This window comes from Megascapheus bottae, chromosome 9 (genome assembly GCF_031878675.1).
Source record: "Megascapheus bottae isolate mThoBot1 chromosome 9, mThoBot2.hap1, whole genome shotgun sequence".
In the NCBI taxonomy this organism is placed as follows: Eukaryota; Metazoa; Chordata; class Mammalia; order Rodentia; family Geomyidae; genus Megascapheus; species Megascapheus bottae.
The window spans coordinates 50,676,614-50,691,270 of NC_143517.1; the positions used below are offsets into that span (position 1 = coordinate 50,676,614).

The following is a 14,657-nucleotide window of genomic DNA, read 5'->3' on the forward strand; positions in this document are numbered from 1 at the left end:
AGTGCTGTGCATGCCCTTCAAGCTTTATTCCTTTCAGAAACATATGCCCCCCACCTCTATGAGTATCCATGTGGACACACATGCTCGTAACACACTTACACTGCATAGTTTTACTTAAAAATAGTCCAATCAGTGTCTTTCAGCATAAATAGATACATTTTCTTCTCTTAGAAGTGGCAGAGCCTTTCTGCTTCTCTTTGTTGTTTGCTTTTTGGTTTTTTTGCTTTTTTTTTGCCAGTCCTGGGCTTGAGCTCAGGGCCTGAGCACTGTCCTTGGGCTCTTTCAAGGCTAGAGCTCTCTACCACTTGATCCTCAGCACCACTTCCAGCTTTTCTTCTGAGTACGTGGTACAGAGGAATCGAGCCCAGGTCTTCGTGCATACTAGGCAAGCACTCTACCACTAGGCCAAACTCCAGGCCCCTCTGGTTCTCTTTTAATACAGAAATTACTGAGCACATTCAAGAATCCAGTGGATAAACACTGTACTTTCCAATAGAATTAGGATTTTATTAGATTCAAATAAAACATTATTGCACAGTAACTCTATAATTAGCTCACACCACTATTGGACAATGGTAGCAGTATTTCCCAAGAATTGATGAGAATTCCAGGTGTTTGATACTTATGTGATTATTCTCACAACTCCAACAACTAGCGAAGTTACTATTTTAAGTCCTTAAGTCCAAAGAATTTATTTGTAAAAGTCAAAGCAGGACAATATATAAATTATTTGGAAAATACTTTATTTTGCAAAGAAACTAGCTGCAATTGATGAAGTTTCAACAACATACATGAAACAAAAAAAATGACAAAGTCATCTATTTGGTACATAATTTAACCCAGCATGTCTTGAACTACAAGAACTGTATAAAACTATGGTGCAATTCAGAGGAAATAACCCAAAGAGTTTGTAAATCTTCACTAGTTCTTAAGCAGTCTCATCGAATTTAGTAGTTCATAACACTGACTGATCTCTTTTCCATGAAATAAAATCAGAGCTAAATTCCATTAACACCTCTACCCAAGTCAACATTTTCCCTGCCACTTGGGGTCTTCCCTCTTGACAGATCTTTGTGTAGTCCAGACAGGAAGAATGTGTCATAAAGTGCGGAGATAGCCAAGATTCAACACTTGTCCAAGCCCACTTCCGATAAACAACTGATGAAATAAGGACCGATGAATATAACTGACTGATTTCTCTGGATCCCATCCATCCTTTGTAATTCTAATGCTTTGTAACTTCACCCTGCTCTGGGAAGCATACTCTCCCTTTACTCATGAACTTTTCTCGTTTCTACTTGAGATCTGCAGATACCACAACGAAGCTGTCATAGCCACCATCTCTTATGCCTGGGAAGCCAAACTACACTTTACTTAATGTTCACACCTTCTCTTCCTGTTCAAACCTAAAAAAAAATTTTTTTTAATTGTACCAATTCAGAAAGTCAGGTTGTACAAAAAATATAAACTTACTTAATGCTGGCCTATGCGATTAGTACATAAAAGAGCAGCAATTAAAGATAAAAAGTGGCTTTTAATGTTTAAAACTCGCTGAAGGGGAAAAGCACATGAACTTTGGAGGACAAGTTATAACAAGGGTTTGATTTATTACATTAGAATCAAGTATCAGCTGGTGTGTTAGCACCCGGTAGTTGTGTATCAGAAAGGAAGTTAGAACTCAAATCCTTGTAACACAGGAGGAGGCTGCACACTTCGTTTGCTTTCTCAGATTGAATATCCAGCTTTTAAAGTGATACAATCATAATTGACATTTTAATAACAATCCAGACAGAGTACCTTTGCACATTGGATAATATACAGTCACTTGATACCACGGGTAATAAAATGATCTTTAAATACCATACATGCCAAAGGAAAAAGAAAGCTTATACAGAAAATTAAATGTGGGCCAGAAAAATAACCTCTAACCATCCCTTCTTCCAAAGTACCCATGTTTTAAGTTCTTTATAATGTCGATTTAGATATGGGATTTCTAAGATGTTCTAAGCAGGACAGAGGAAGATACAAACAAGAAAGTGTGACCTACCTTCACACAAAGAATCCAGGATTTTCTCATTTCACAAGCTTCAGAGGAGGGAATGGATGGTTGTTCCTCTTATATTGTGAGAAGGGGAAAAATTTCATCTGTACTTTTTATTTCACATGCCCAGTAGATATTGAATAGCTTCTCTGAATATCTGTCAACTTCACATTTAAATGAAATGACAATCACAGTCACGGGGAATAAAGGCTCTTTACTTGATCATCAACAAGCATGCAAAGCAAGCAGATTTCTCCACATAATAAAGACTAACAATAGTTCCGAATGTTTGTCAATGTCTCCCAGCTCCTTGGCTGATCAACCATGAACCTAAATTGCCATTCTGGCCTTCTAACTCGTGACACAGGCCACATTTTTTTTTTTTTTGATGTTGGGAGAATAAGAGCCTTAATGGCTTCTGTTCTTGGGTTTCTTTTTTTTATATTGTAATTAATAAAAGGGTTACATGGTATTTGCCATATAGAAGGTGCATTAATTCACATACATTGATACCCTTTCACATGTCTTGGCACATTTTTTTAGTCACACCTTGCTATAGCTACCCCATGGAAATAACAGCATGGATCCCAGATTCCCTATGCCTAAAAAGAGTAGAGTAGCTCATGAGGGATCCATTTAGGAGTGGTCAGTTCCCATTCTCTACCACCTTATCCACCTTATTTCTCACATATGTGATGCCAACTGAGGTCTTTTTTGACAATAAAAGCTGGGACCACTATGGCAATTCGGAACATGAAAGAAACCCAAAAGAAGTTGAGAGTAGGGAACTCTTAGCTCTTTCTCCTGTCTACTGGGATCTCATAGATAACTATTAAGGGCAAAGGCTGAGTCTGCATGACATATCACCCTACTTCTTTTGCTTCTGTTTTACTACTATTGGTGCAATAGCAGATGACCCAATAAAAACTAGTTAATGAAGGAAACACAGAGTCTTCAGGGATAGTCAATTTTTTTACAAATCAAACTCTAACCTTTATCTTGTTCTTGGGTCAATATCCATTTCCCATTCCTATGAGAAAGAAGAAGGAGGAGGAGGAGGAAGAGGAGAAGGGGGAGGAGGAGGAGGAGGGGGAGGAGGGGGGGGAGGAGGGGGAGGAGGGGGAGGAGGAGGAGGGGGAGGAGGAGGAGGGGGAGAATTTACTATTTGCTCCCAGCTAGCAAATTAGAAACCCATCATACATGAGCTTTCCTTTCACCAACCACAATTTCTCCTTGAATTTCAGTTCTGTGATGCCTCCTCCATTTTTATATTAGAAAACAATATTACATGGGTGGGTCACTTTTGTACCTAGGTGGCCTGTGGCCCCCAAACTGTAACATTGTCATATCATAAAGGTAGTGATGGCTTATCCCCCCAGAGAGATTTCCAGATGCAGAGCTCCAACAGTACTGACCTGCATGCCCAGGAACAAACCTGGAAATGACCTCCCCTGTATGCTACAGGAGGTCAGTTTACACACAAGGGTGATAATAAGGGAGAATATAAATATAGACTCACAACACTATTTAGATTCTTCTCCTGTACACTTCATTGCAAGTAAAACCCAACTCACATCATGTTACCCTGGGAAATTTGGACTTGAGGAACTGGTCCTGCATGTGTCTTGCTTCTGTTTTTACTATGAGTAATCAATCATGTGTCTCTACCAAGGGACCTTGTGAGTCTTTGAAGGTATTTATATATTAAACTGAGCAGACTGACCTGTTATGCAAGTAGGTTAAAATCTTTGATTTTCTAGTAATCAATGGAACACTCAACTACTAGCTATTAGATCCAATACTTCCTCACCTGACTTGTCTCTTGAGAGTTTAATTATCTTTATTCTCCACTCTCCTCAGTTAAATGGATCTACCCTTCAGTCATCAGAGTTATCTTCCAATACTCATCTCTAATGCTCACTCTTCCTTCCATCAGCAAACTTTGGGGGAAATGATTACGCCTCCATGATGAACAGCCTTGGTGTTTCCAGGCACCACTCCACAACTGTCACCTGCAGTTTTCCGCAGTGTCGTTCCAATTTCCTCCCTCTCAGAATACGCTGGGTACCCTTCAGGAACAGTCACCCCAGTTTATACCATCCAACCCCATGAACATATACTCATTATTTCAATATCAAACTCAACGAGCACCCCTAAACTTCGCTGTACTTCTTATAAAAAATATTTCTACAAAACTATAGTGCTAGCTCCTGATATTTTCCCCACCACAGGTATATTTTTAAAGGTATTCTATTGATATTCTTTATTCACAGGCCGACTGATATTTCTTTTCTTGCAATCTGTTTCACCAGATTGTGAGGCGGCATATAGAATGCCTTCTGTTAATAGTTGTTGGATAAATGAAAACACAAAAGGAGAGAAATTATTTCCAAAGACTATTTTTTTGCCAGTCTTGAGGCTTGAACTCAGGGCCTGAGCACTGTCCTTGGGATTTCTCAAGGCAAGCACTTTACCATGAGCCACAGCACTACTTTCAGCTTTTTCTATATATGTAGTACAGAGAAATCGAACCTGGGTCTTAGCACATGCTAGACAAGCACTCTACTGCTAGGCCAGACTCCCAGCCCTTCCAAAGACTTCAGTAATCATCTTGTTCCTCAGCTATGGAAGCTTCTTGCCAGGCCAATTCTAGAACGATTTCTCCAGAAGCTGCCATCTTGTACTCACAAGCTCACAGGCATGGGAAGGGATGACAAACAAGACTATTACGGTTTTATTACAAAGTACAATTTACCTCGACCATGTAGACATCTCCCTATTACTAAAATGAATGTGTGCTCAGAGAGGAAAGAAACAGTTAACATAGAAAACTGGATCATACTGAGACATTTAGGATCATTTATCTACTGACACTTTATTTGTGAAAACTCAACAATTCCACTTAGGCAAGGCATAAATATTTATGGAGAAACTCAATTGATTCTTCTGTCATTTAAAATCTCCAGTTCAAATGAATTCAATGAAACAGATTTTTCCCTTCCTTCCTTTCTCCATGCTTTCTTTCCCTTTTCATTTCTTTCTCTTTCTTCCTTTCTAGTTTGTCTAAGGACTTACTGTGATATTTACGTATATTTGTATATTTCGATAGTATTCATGCCCTCTATTTTTCTTTATTTCCCCACTATTTTATACTTTTAATACATATATTTATTCTATTTTGACACATTATATAATATACTTCAATTCTTTTTAGCTCTCTGTCACCTTCTCGTCCTGATTCCTGTGGTTGATCACTTTCATTCATATTCTTATTTTTGTTTTGTTTTGATATTTTACATCTAGATTCCTGGGCAAAGTCATTGGCCTGTTGGTGTGACTCTCAAAAAATTAATTGCACTGGGAAAATGATAAACTAGACCACCAATCATGAAGGTAACACAGAGCAACCACTAAAACACAACACACAGGAGAAAGGGGATATTAGGGCACAGTCTTGCTGGTACAGAAACTTTAATTGGGAGGATAAGTGTTCATTACAGACTTTGTCCCTGGAACATTTTGGCTAAGACATTGGAGCAAGTGTTAAAATCATTACTGAATGGCCTCAATCTAAACAAACACTCACCTTTCCATTTCACACTGAGCTATGTGCCATGAAAAAACAGAAAAGAAAAAAAAATGCCCAAACCTGTTAAAACTGTTGTCAGTTTCTTCTTTCCCTGGGGGGTTATGAAAGTTCTTTCTCCTTCTCCTTATTCTTCTGCTTTTCAAATTTAGATGTAAAGACTGCTTGAGAAAGTTTTGTTTCAAGCACTTAAGACTTCAGTGACACGGGCATTTCTGCCCAGTGCCAAGTTGATTTTCCATCTGAGCAGACACAGAGCCACAGTATCTGAGCAGAGAAGCTCTCTCTGACAGGCATCTGAGGATGGGAAAGGAAGGCCCAGGGCTGTTTATAACAAGAGTCATCACAGAAAGGAAGCTAATTTAGCTAGAGGAAGCAAAGCAGCAAATTTTTTTTTTTAAATCACAATACCCAGAATGGAAGAAAGATGTTTCCTTGGGAGAAATGTCCTTCCTATCTTTTCAATTTCTCTAGATGTTTAAGGCTCAGTTCTAATTGACAGATGAGAAGATGTAACGGTTTTCTTCGGGCAGCTAGGACCATTAGCATGCAGGAACCCAAGGCTTTGTGCCTAAAGCAACTTCATATTAGAAAAAAGGTAAAAAGTGATGCATTGTATATTATATTCCATCAGCAGAGATCATGAAGATCATAACACATGAAATACAATCCTGACTCGCCTCAACAATCTTGATTCCATTTGAGGACTCCAGCCAACCTGCCTTTTTGTTTTGTTTTGATATGCATGGTTGTTTTTCTCTTCTTCTTTTGAGAAAAGCACATAATGAAACCTGAAAAGCAAGTCACTCAAAAGAGTGATTGGGAACACATTTAAATGAGTAGCATTTAATTAATTAACACCTGCCAAATGAGGGAGGGGGACTTATTGCTGATATTAAATCACATCCTTTAACATCTGAAACAGATGACAGTAAGTAATTCCAAACAGTCAAGACAGGAAGCTAATTTTTAGCTCTTGGAAAGTTGAATGAGTTTCAATAAAGTTGACCAAAAACAAGCCTCATTTTGATTTAGGTAATTGGACTGCAGAAAGCTGAGTTTTCATTAAAACTTCTCTCCAGTTTAATATACTGTAACCGAACAGCTTTAACTCATGGTTTAAAATATATTCATCATTCAGTCGGCCAATGATGTATGTGAAGTGCCACCTGCTTGCTGTGGAACCTTGTGAGTAAAAATTGAGGGTAGTGTCTTGTTACAAAAAAAAATATTAGATTTGCCAAGTTTCCAGTCAATAAATATAACTCACAATAGTACTACGAGATAGACAAACAAAGAACCCGCCTTGTCTACCCACTTACCAGCAGGCAAAAACAGTAGTATCATAATCTGAACAAAGAGTGAACATTTTACAAGTACTGAGCAAATAATCCTTAACTTCGTAAATGCATGAAGAAGAAAAAGACATAATACAGCTGGCACAATGCCAGAGATAGAGAGCAGCGGGAACTCCAGCAGCTCTGGACATTCTTCTCTCACCAAGCTTTTTTTTTTTTTTTGAGACTAATTTATTTTATTTTATTATCAGAGTAATGTGTAGAGGGGGCTACAGTTACATTTGTAAGGTAGTGAGTACATTAGTTTTTGAACATTGTTACCCCTTCCCATGTTTTTCTCTCTCCACCCCCAACCAAGATGTAAATTACCTTTGCAACATATTGTTGGACTATATCATCGAGCTTTTTTACTGGGTTCTTGAACTAGACTTAAGCAGCAGCCCTCACCACCCAAAAGCACCATCCTGAACTGCAAGCGTGCAGGACTGCAGAAAGAGCCTCACAACAGAATTCCTCCCTTTCTCCACACTGTCTCCAGAATAGAGAATAGTGAGACTGGCTGAGGATGTGTTCTCCTTACTTTGCTCTGAGGATGATGGTAGATGCTAACCACCCTTCTCATTCATGAACCCATTCATTTTAATCGAAGAAGTTGATGCTGTTACCACCTTCTTATAAATAACCAAGTTCTTCGACAACCTAGATGCTTGAGATTAAAACAGATGTAATATGAAGTAACTATTCTGTGCTAGACATTGTCCACATTACATATCTCAGCTATTTAGCAAGGCATTTTTTGTTTTCTTTTGTTTTCTCACAAAACTCTAACAGAGACACTGTCTCCAATAGAAACTATCTGCTTAGAAAATTTTTGTCTTGTTAGAACCAAGATAATGACTGCATTTCCAACATGAGAAACAAAGAACTTGTTTTGCTTGTGTTCTTTCCCAAACAGCTTCATTATTAGAACATCTTTTGGAACAAGTTGTTGACTGATCTAATAACATGTTCTTCAGAAAATGAGCTAGCTAGTGTAGGCAATCATATGATCTGAAGTTACTGGTCATCTAATTGCGCTGGGGAAAAAAAATATATGACGTGTATCCTTCTATTTAAAAATCTTTTTTCAAACAAAAATTCCTAACATCACTAATTTTAAGGATTAGTTATTGTGTGCTGAAAAAGCAGATCGTGGAACCCAGAGGCACTTCCAGCTCAGAACTCCTAATTGACCACAATCTGAAGAACTTATTTCTCCCTTAAGTAAACCACACACATCCCTTATTCTCTTTCTTTCTGGATAAGTTTAACACTTAAGTTACTACTACCACCAATTGGCAAAAACACAGTCTCAGATGGAAAGGGTGACATTGATGAAGATGCATACACCCATAACTTGACTCATGGAACCTCTTTGTACAGCTACTTAATATTAAAAACAAACAGCACCAACCATATCACTCGTTCTCAAGACAATGCTATCTAAAGACTGACAGTTGCAGCCAGGCGCTGGTAACTCACCTCTATAATCCTAGCTAACCATAAGACTGAGATGCGAAAATTGTGGTTTGAAGCTAGCAATGGCAGGAAAGTCTATGAAACACTTCTCTACAATTAACTATCAAAAAGTCAAAAGTGTAGCCAGGCTCATGCCTGTAATCCTAGCTACTCAGGAGACTAAGATCTGAGGATGGTGGTTCAAAGCCAGCCCAGGCACTAAAGTCCATAAGTCTCTTATCCACAATAACCAGAAAACCAGAAGTGGCACTATGGCTCAAGGGGTAGAGCATCAACCTTGAGCTGAAGAGCTCAGGGACAATGCCCAGAGTTCAAGTCCCATGATTGACCAAAAAAAAAAAAAAAGCGAGAAATGGAGCTTGGCTTGAGTGGAAGAGCAGTAGCCTTGAGCAAAAAAGCTCAGAGACAGAGTCCTGAATTCAAGTCCCAGGACAAGCATGCACACACACACACACACACACACACACACACACACACACACACACACACACAGCTGACTGCCCCAGGGCTGGTAGAGTGATTCAAGTGCTAATATAGCTTCATAGTAAGGGTGAGTCTGACCTCAGGCCTAGAACTGATATTTTGAGGCTTGATGTCTTGAATAACAACAGCAATCAAATGCAAACCTGTTTAATTCTACAAATAAATGCTTTCTTAATAGAAATAGATTTTCATAGAAAGTGTTTAAACCCTGATACATGGAGATCTATTATTATTTCTATAGTATCAATGAAAATAGAAATACTTGGGTTAAAATAGTAAGTCAGAAAGGTCTTCCTTACAAGCCCATATTTAATTTGACCTTTACATATTGAATATAGTAGTATTTACATACTATATGGTAAGTCAGTAGCCATGAGTGAAACTGGGATTTTGCCTTTGGACCTCTGGAGAAGTCATAAAGCACAAAAATGAGAGCTTAGGAGATGTGGGTTTCTTTCCTTCTTGACCACAGATTCACAAGTCGCATAATGTCTCCCATGACTTGCTTTTCTCTTACATAAAGTGGGTAAATATGTCTACAAAAGCCCAGAGATGATATATAAGGTTGTAATCATATACTTGAAATAAATTAAATGGAAGAGATGGGGAAAGAAAAGGAGGTTGAGTGGAAAGAGGAATGAAGAGAAAGCAAAAGAAGGGGAGTAGAGAAGAGGAAACCAATGTATGGAAGGAGAGAGGAGGGGAAAGTTGTGGCAGAAGGGAATAGAGGAAAAATGAAGGGTGAGTATCAAATCAAAGGACAAAGGGTAAACCAAGCAACAGAAATACTCACAAGACATTTTGTTGAAAATGAGCTTTACCACTTGTTGGAGAGCATTGTGGAAAGAGGGAAAGTGGGAGAAAAAAATGGGAAGGGGTAACAATGCTTGACAAGAAATGTACTTGTTACCTTATGTATATAATTGTAACCTTGACAATAAAGTTAATTTTTTTAAAGCATGAAATCTCAATAAATTAGAAATATTGGCAATCTAATTTAAGTAAAGCTAGTTAAAACCAGCACGAGCTTTATTCACTCCTGATGAAGATTTCGAATATCTAATACAGAGCATAGTAAATTCACGGTTGCCACTCTGAAGACAGCAGACCATACATCAGACAGCAGAAAATGCCTTCTTTTGGCATTGCTGGATGATGAATGCAGGAGATTTGGTCATGTCTATTCTAGCTCTGTTGAGGTATAATCAACACATCCAGCATGTTCTTTTTGAGGACAAAGAACTGGCATTGTTAGACTTCAGTCTAGACACAAAATAATTTAAGACAGGATTACCCATAAAGAAGGCCCATTGTTTTGCTTTATTAGTAGGCCTCGCACTCACTAAAGAGATGCCCTACTGCTTGAACCACACTTACAGTTCTTTGTACTTCAGTTATATATTAGATGTGTTCTTGTGGGATTTTCCTGTCCTTGCTTTCACAGTGATCCTCTTGCCTATGCCTCTCAATTACTGGAATTCATGTATCACTGTGCTCAGCTTATTTGTTGAGATGGAAGCTTGCTACCTCAAACCATAATCCTCTTCATCTCAGCCTCTGAGATTAATTGAGGGAATCACCATATCCAGATCATTCCTTCATTTTTGCATTCTTCACTGAACAAATCTTTATTGTATACCTACTTTAATCCCAGCCATTATACTAGGAAGTTCAAGAATGAAGCATTCACATCTAGGTATATTTCAGATATTAATCAACAAGATAGCTCTGAGAGGCTGAACTTTGGGTAAATTTCTTAGCTCAGAGACTGGAAAAGTGTTCAGTCAATGACAATCCAGACAAAAGTACTCAATCAAAGTTTATAGATGATAAAAACAACAAAATCTGAGTTGTTGATATATTTTAGATACGAGGCCTTTGTCCATTGTTTGGTTGGTGAAGATCTTCTCCCACTCTGTAGGCTTCCTGATCAGTTTACTAGCTATGTCCTTTGGCATACAAAAGCTCTGCAGTTTAATGCAGTCCCACTTATCCAGCCTTTCTCTGATTTGTTGTGATTCTTGGTCCTTATTAAGAAAGTTTCGACCTGTGCCAAGGAGGCCTAGTGTATCTCCTATTCCTTCCTGTAGGGTTTTCAATGTGTCAGCTTTTACCTCCAGGTCTTTGATCCATTTGGAGTTAATTCTAGTGCAAGGTGACAAAGAAAGATCCAGCTTTAGTTTTCTGCAGGTGCTTAACCAGTTCTGCCAGCACAACTTGTTGAAGAGGCTGTCTTTCTTCCATTCTATTTTTTTGGCTCCCTTGTCAACAACTCAAAAAATTGAATCACTCCAAAACTAACCTCCAAAGTAACAACCATCCCATTAAAAAATGGGCCAAAGACTTAAAGAGAGTCTTCTCTGAAGAAGAAACAAAAATGGCCTATAGACACATGAAGAATGCTCAACATCTCTGGTCATAAAAGAAATGCAAATCAAAACAACTCTAAGATTCCACCTCACTCCAGCTAGAATGGCCAGGATCAGGAAAACAAATGACAACATGCTGGAGGGGATGTGGCCAGGAGGGATCACTACTACACTGTTGGTGGGAGTGCAAACTCGTTCAACCACTATGGAAAGCAGTGTGGCAGTGTCTCAAAAGGCTAAACATAGAACTCCCCTATGACCCAGCAATTCCACTACTTGGCATTTACCCAACCACCCAGAAACAAGGACATACTAAACCCACTAGCACAACAATGTTCATTGCAGCACTATTCACCATAGCAAAGATATGGAACCAACCTAGATGTCCCTCAGTTGATGAGTGGATCAACAAGTTGTAGTATTTGTACACAATGGAATTCTATGGTGCTGTCAGAAAGAATGACATCACCCCATTTGTTAGGAAATGGAAAGACTTAGAAAAAATCATATTAAGTGAAGTAAGCCAGACTCAAAGGAACTTAGGCTCAATGGTTTCCCTCATTCATCATAATCAGTAGAAACCTTGGGCTCTACTAGCAGAGATGTGCAATAGAGCAAAATCTTGATACATAAGGCCATATAATGTGAAGCTAATTGAAAGGACCTCCAGGATATTGAAACAAAAGCCATATAATGAATGATTGTTGTCCTTAATGTACTATATTGTCTCTCATCTCCTTTGCTGTCCCCTGGTTATCTCATATTGGTATAGTATCTCACTTTGTTATCTGATATATTGAATTTATTTGTACTTGGATATTTGAAATTTGATAGGGAAGGGGGGAAAACCAAGACGGGTGGGAGGTGTGGGGGGGGAGGGAAACGGGTACCAAGACATGTGAAAGGGTATCAATGTATGTGAATTAATGCACCTTCTATCTGGCAAATATCATGTAACCCTTTTACTAATTACAATAAAAAAAAACAAAAAAAACAAAATCTGGATTAAGGAAGCACAGACTCTTCCTTCTAATCGGAATCAAAAGTTATATAGCCAAATTTCCATATAAAATGATTGAATTTATCATTTTCCCCAAAGAACTACCACAGTTCTAGCACAAGTCCCAACCAGTGTTACAACAGGGTAGATTTGCCACCAAGTTCCTCATCTTGCCATTAAGTATATGTACACACGGGCCTTTTCCTATAATTATGCCCTTGGGGAATATCTAATAAAAGGAAGAACAATGGAGAAACTCAGCCAACATTATCTCTTTCCAGCTCCCAAATCCACCATTTAGTCCATTTTGTTCTATCCTCTGAAAATGCCTTCCTCTCAAATAGCAGCTTATCTTTCCCCATGCAAGCATGTGGGCATGTAACTGCTCATTTAAGACCACTTCACTGTCAACGATATAAAACAGGAGAGTCTTGCTGTCCAGATGTGCTGTCCGTTACTCATCCTCCATTTACCTTCATACTATGGAATGCCACATGGCACTAAGACTTGAATTTGTTTCGCCGCTTGATTCTGAAGTCCACAATATTAGCTCAAATTGTCTCTTTCTGACCACTTCAGGGACCCTAGCATCTGAAATAGATCTTGTTCCAGTGTGTTGCCATGTGAGAACTAGGTAGGTCAGCTTGGTGGAAAAGGGCTTGCCTGGTATGCAGAAGGCCCTGAAATCTATTCCAAGGACTGCAAAATCAAATGAAACAACAACAACAAAAAGTCAAATACTGTTTTGTAAATATTTGTTTTAGAAGCTGATAAATACATTTAAAATTGTCCATGGCTTTACTAAGCTCAAAAATCTACTAAGTTCTGCCTTTGGATATAAATTGGCGATTGGAAGAATCTCTTGACCCCAACTTATGAATCACTACCTAAATTAGAGTTTGCCAAGGTACCAAGCCAAATGTCAGATAATTAAGTAGCATCTTTAATACTGTTCTTGAATTTTTAAGTAGTCATTTTTTAACACAAGGAAAGCTGTGGTTCCTTGAAACCTTAAATAAAAACTTTTTTTTTCCTGTAATGGAAGTGTTAATTTTACTGTACTTTTTGGTACTTTTTGGGAATCTAATGTATTGTAAGGTATTTTACATGTGTCCTGATTTTGCCACAACCTGGATATTGAAGCTATCCAAGCTTTTGAAATAAAATTTAAAAACCCTTACTAAAAAAAAAAAAAGAAAGTCTGTGAACCATCTCTTAGTATCTGGACTAGTGATCCTCAAGTTTTTTGTGGTTGTTGTTATTTTTTATGTCTTTTATTTTGTCAGTCCTGGGTCTTGAACTCGGCTTGGGTGCTGTCCCAAAGCTTTACTGTTCAAAGGTAGTTCTCTAATCCTGGAGTCACAGCTCCAATTCTGTCTTTCTGATATTTTATAGTAAATAAGAGTCCCGGGGGATCGTCGGAAGATGGCGGAGGTTCAGGGTGAGACGTACTGAGCTCCTGCCAAGATTCATGTACTGGCAGTGCAGGAGACAGTCCTCTACCAGAAAGCTTTAGGACCACAGAGAACTCAGACAGAGAGGAAAAAAAGGAAGAATACCAGCGCAAAAAGAGAGCATGGAGCTCCTCCGCGGAGCAGCTGGGAGACAAAGGCTCTTCTGAATCAGAGCAGAGACAGTGCTCCACAGCAGCGCAGACCCGCCGGCTGCAGACTGAGCCACACAGAGCCTGTGCGAGCCCAGAGCCGACACCCGGCCATGCACGGAACTGCCAGCTTCACAGAACCGGAGAACCCAGCAATTTGTGAGTACCTCCAAGGAGAAGTCTCCACTTCTGCTCGCAGAAAGGCATTGAGAGGGAGCCCATCCCCCTCCAGCTGCGAGCAGCACCATCTTGACTGCTGGCAAAGACCCAGGCCAAAGCAATTGGAGCCTGAGAGGTGATGCTGGAAACACCATCTTTCTAACTGGCAAAGGATTTCCCAGAGATCCCTTAGCCAGAAATCCGGCCCCAGCGCTGCTGAAGTCCATCCCCCTGCACCTCCCGAAGACCTCGTAAACAAAGCCGCCCACAGACCTTTCAGCTTTGTTTTACCAAACAAACAATCTGATCCAAGAGTCCCATTAAATTTCCTTCAATCAGAAGATCATGCTATCCTCAGATTCCAGACTTCTGAGTAGCTAGGGTTATAGGCATAAACCACCAGTGCTGGACTGAGCCCCCAACTTCTAACCCATATTAGAAATGCCTACTTGTGAATATTGAGAGGGTTGTATCTAACTGCCAAAGCTTCTGCCTCAGTAGATCTAGGAGTTTGCATTTCTGCTAATATATCAATGATTCTGCCAGAGGTACAAGTAGCTCATACCTATAATCCTAACTAATTAGGAAGCTGAGATCAGA

At 39.2% G+C, this 14,657-nt stretch overlaps 1 long non-coding RNA gene across 2 annotated transcripts; it reads right to left on the minus strand.

Annotated features, from left to right (window-relative positions):
* Nucleotides 1-1,206: 1,206 nt before the first annotated feature.
* LOC150059155 (uncharacterized) lies at nucleotides 1,207-14,122 on the minus strand. 2 transcript variants are annotated; one of them, XR_016536598.1, is made up of 3 exons: nucleotides 14,066-14,122; nucleotides 2,048-2,198; nucleotides 1,207-1,406 (listed from the first exon to the last, which is right to left on the minus strand). It is a non-coding gene; the product is annotated as an uncharacterized LOC150059155 (long non-coding RNA). The 2 variants fall into 2 exon arrangements; XR_016536597.1 differs by lacking the exon at nucleotides 14,066-14,122 and adding an exon at nucleotides 5,691-5,909.
* Between the last annotated feature and the right edge of the window lie 535 nt (nucleotides 14,123-14,657).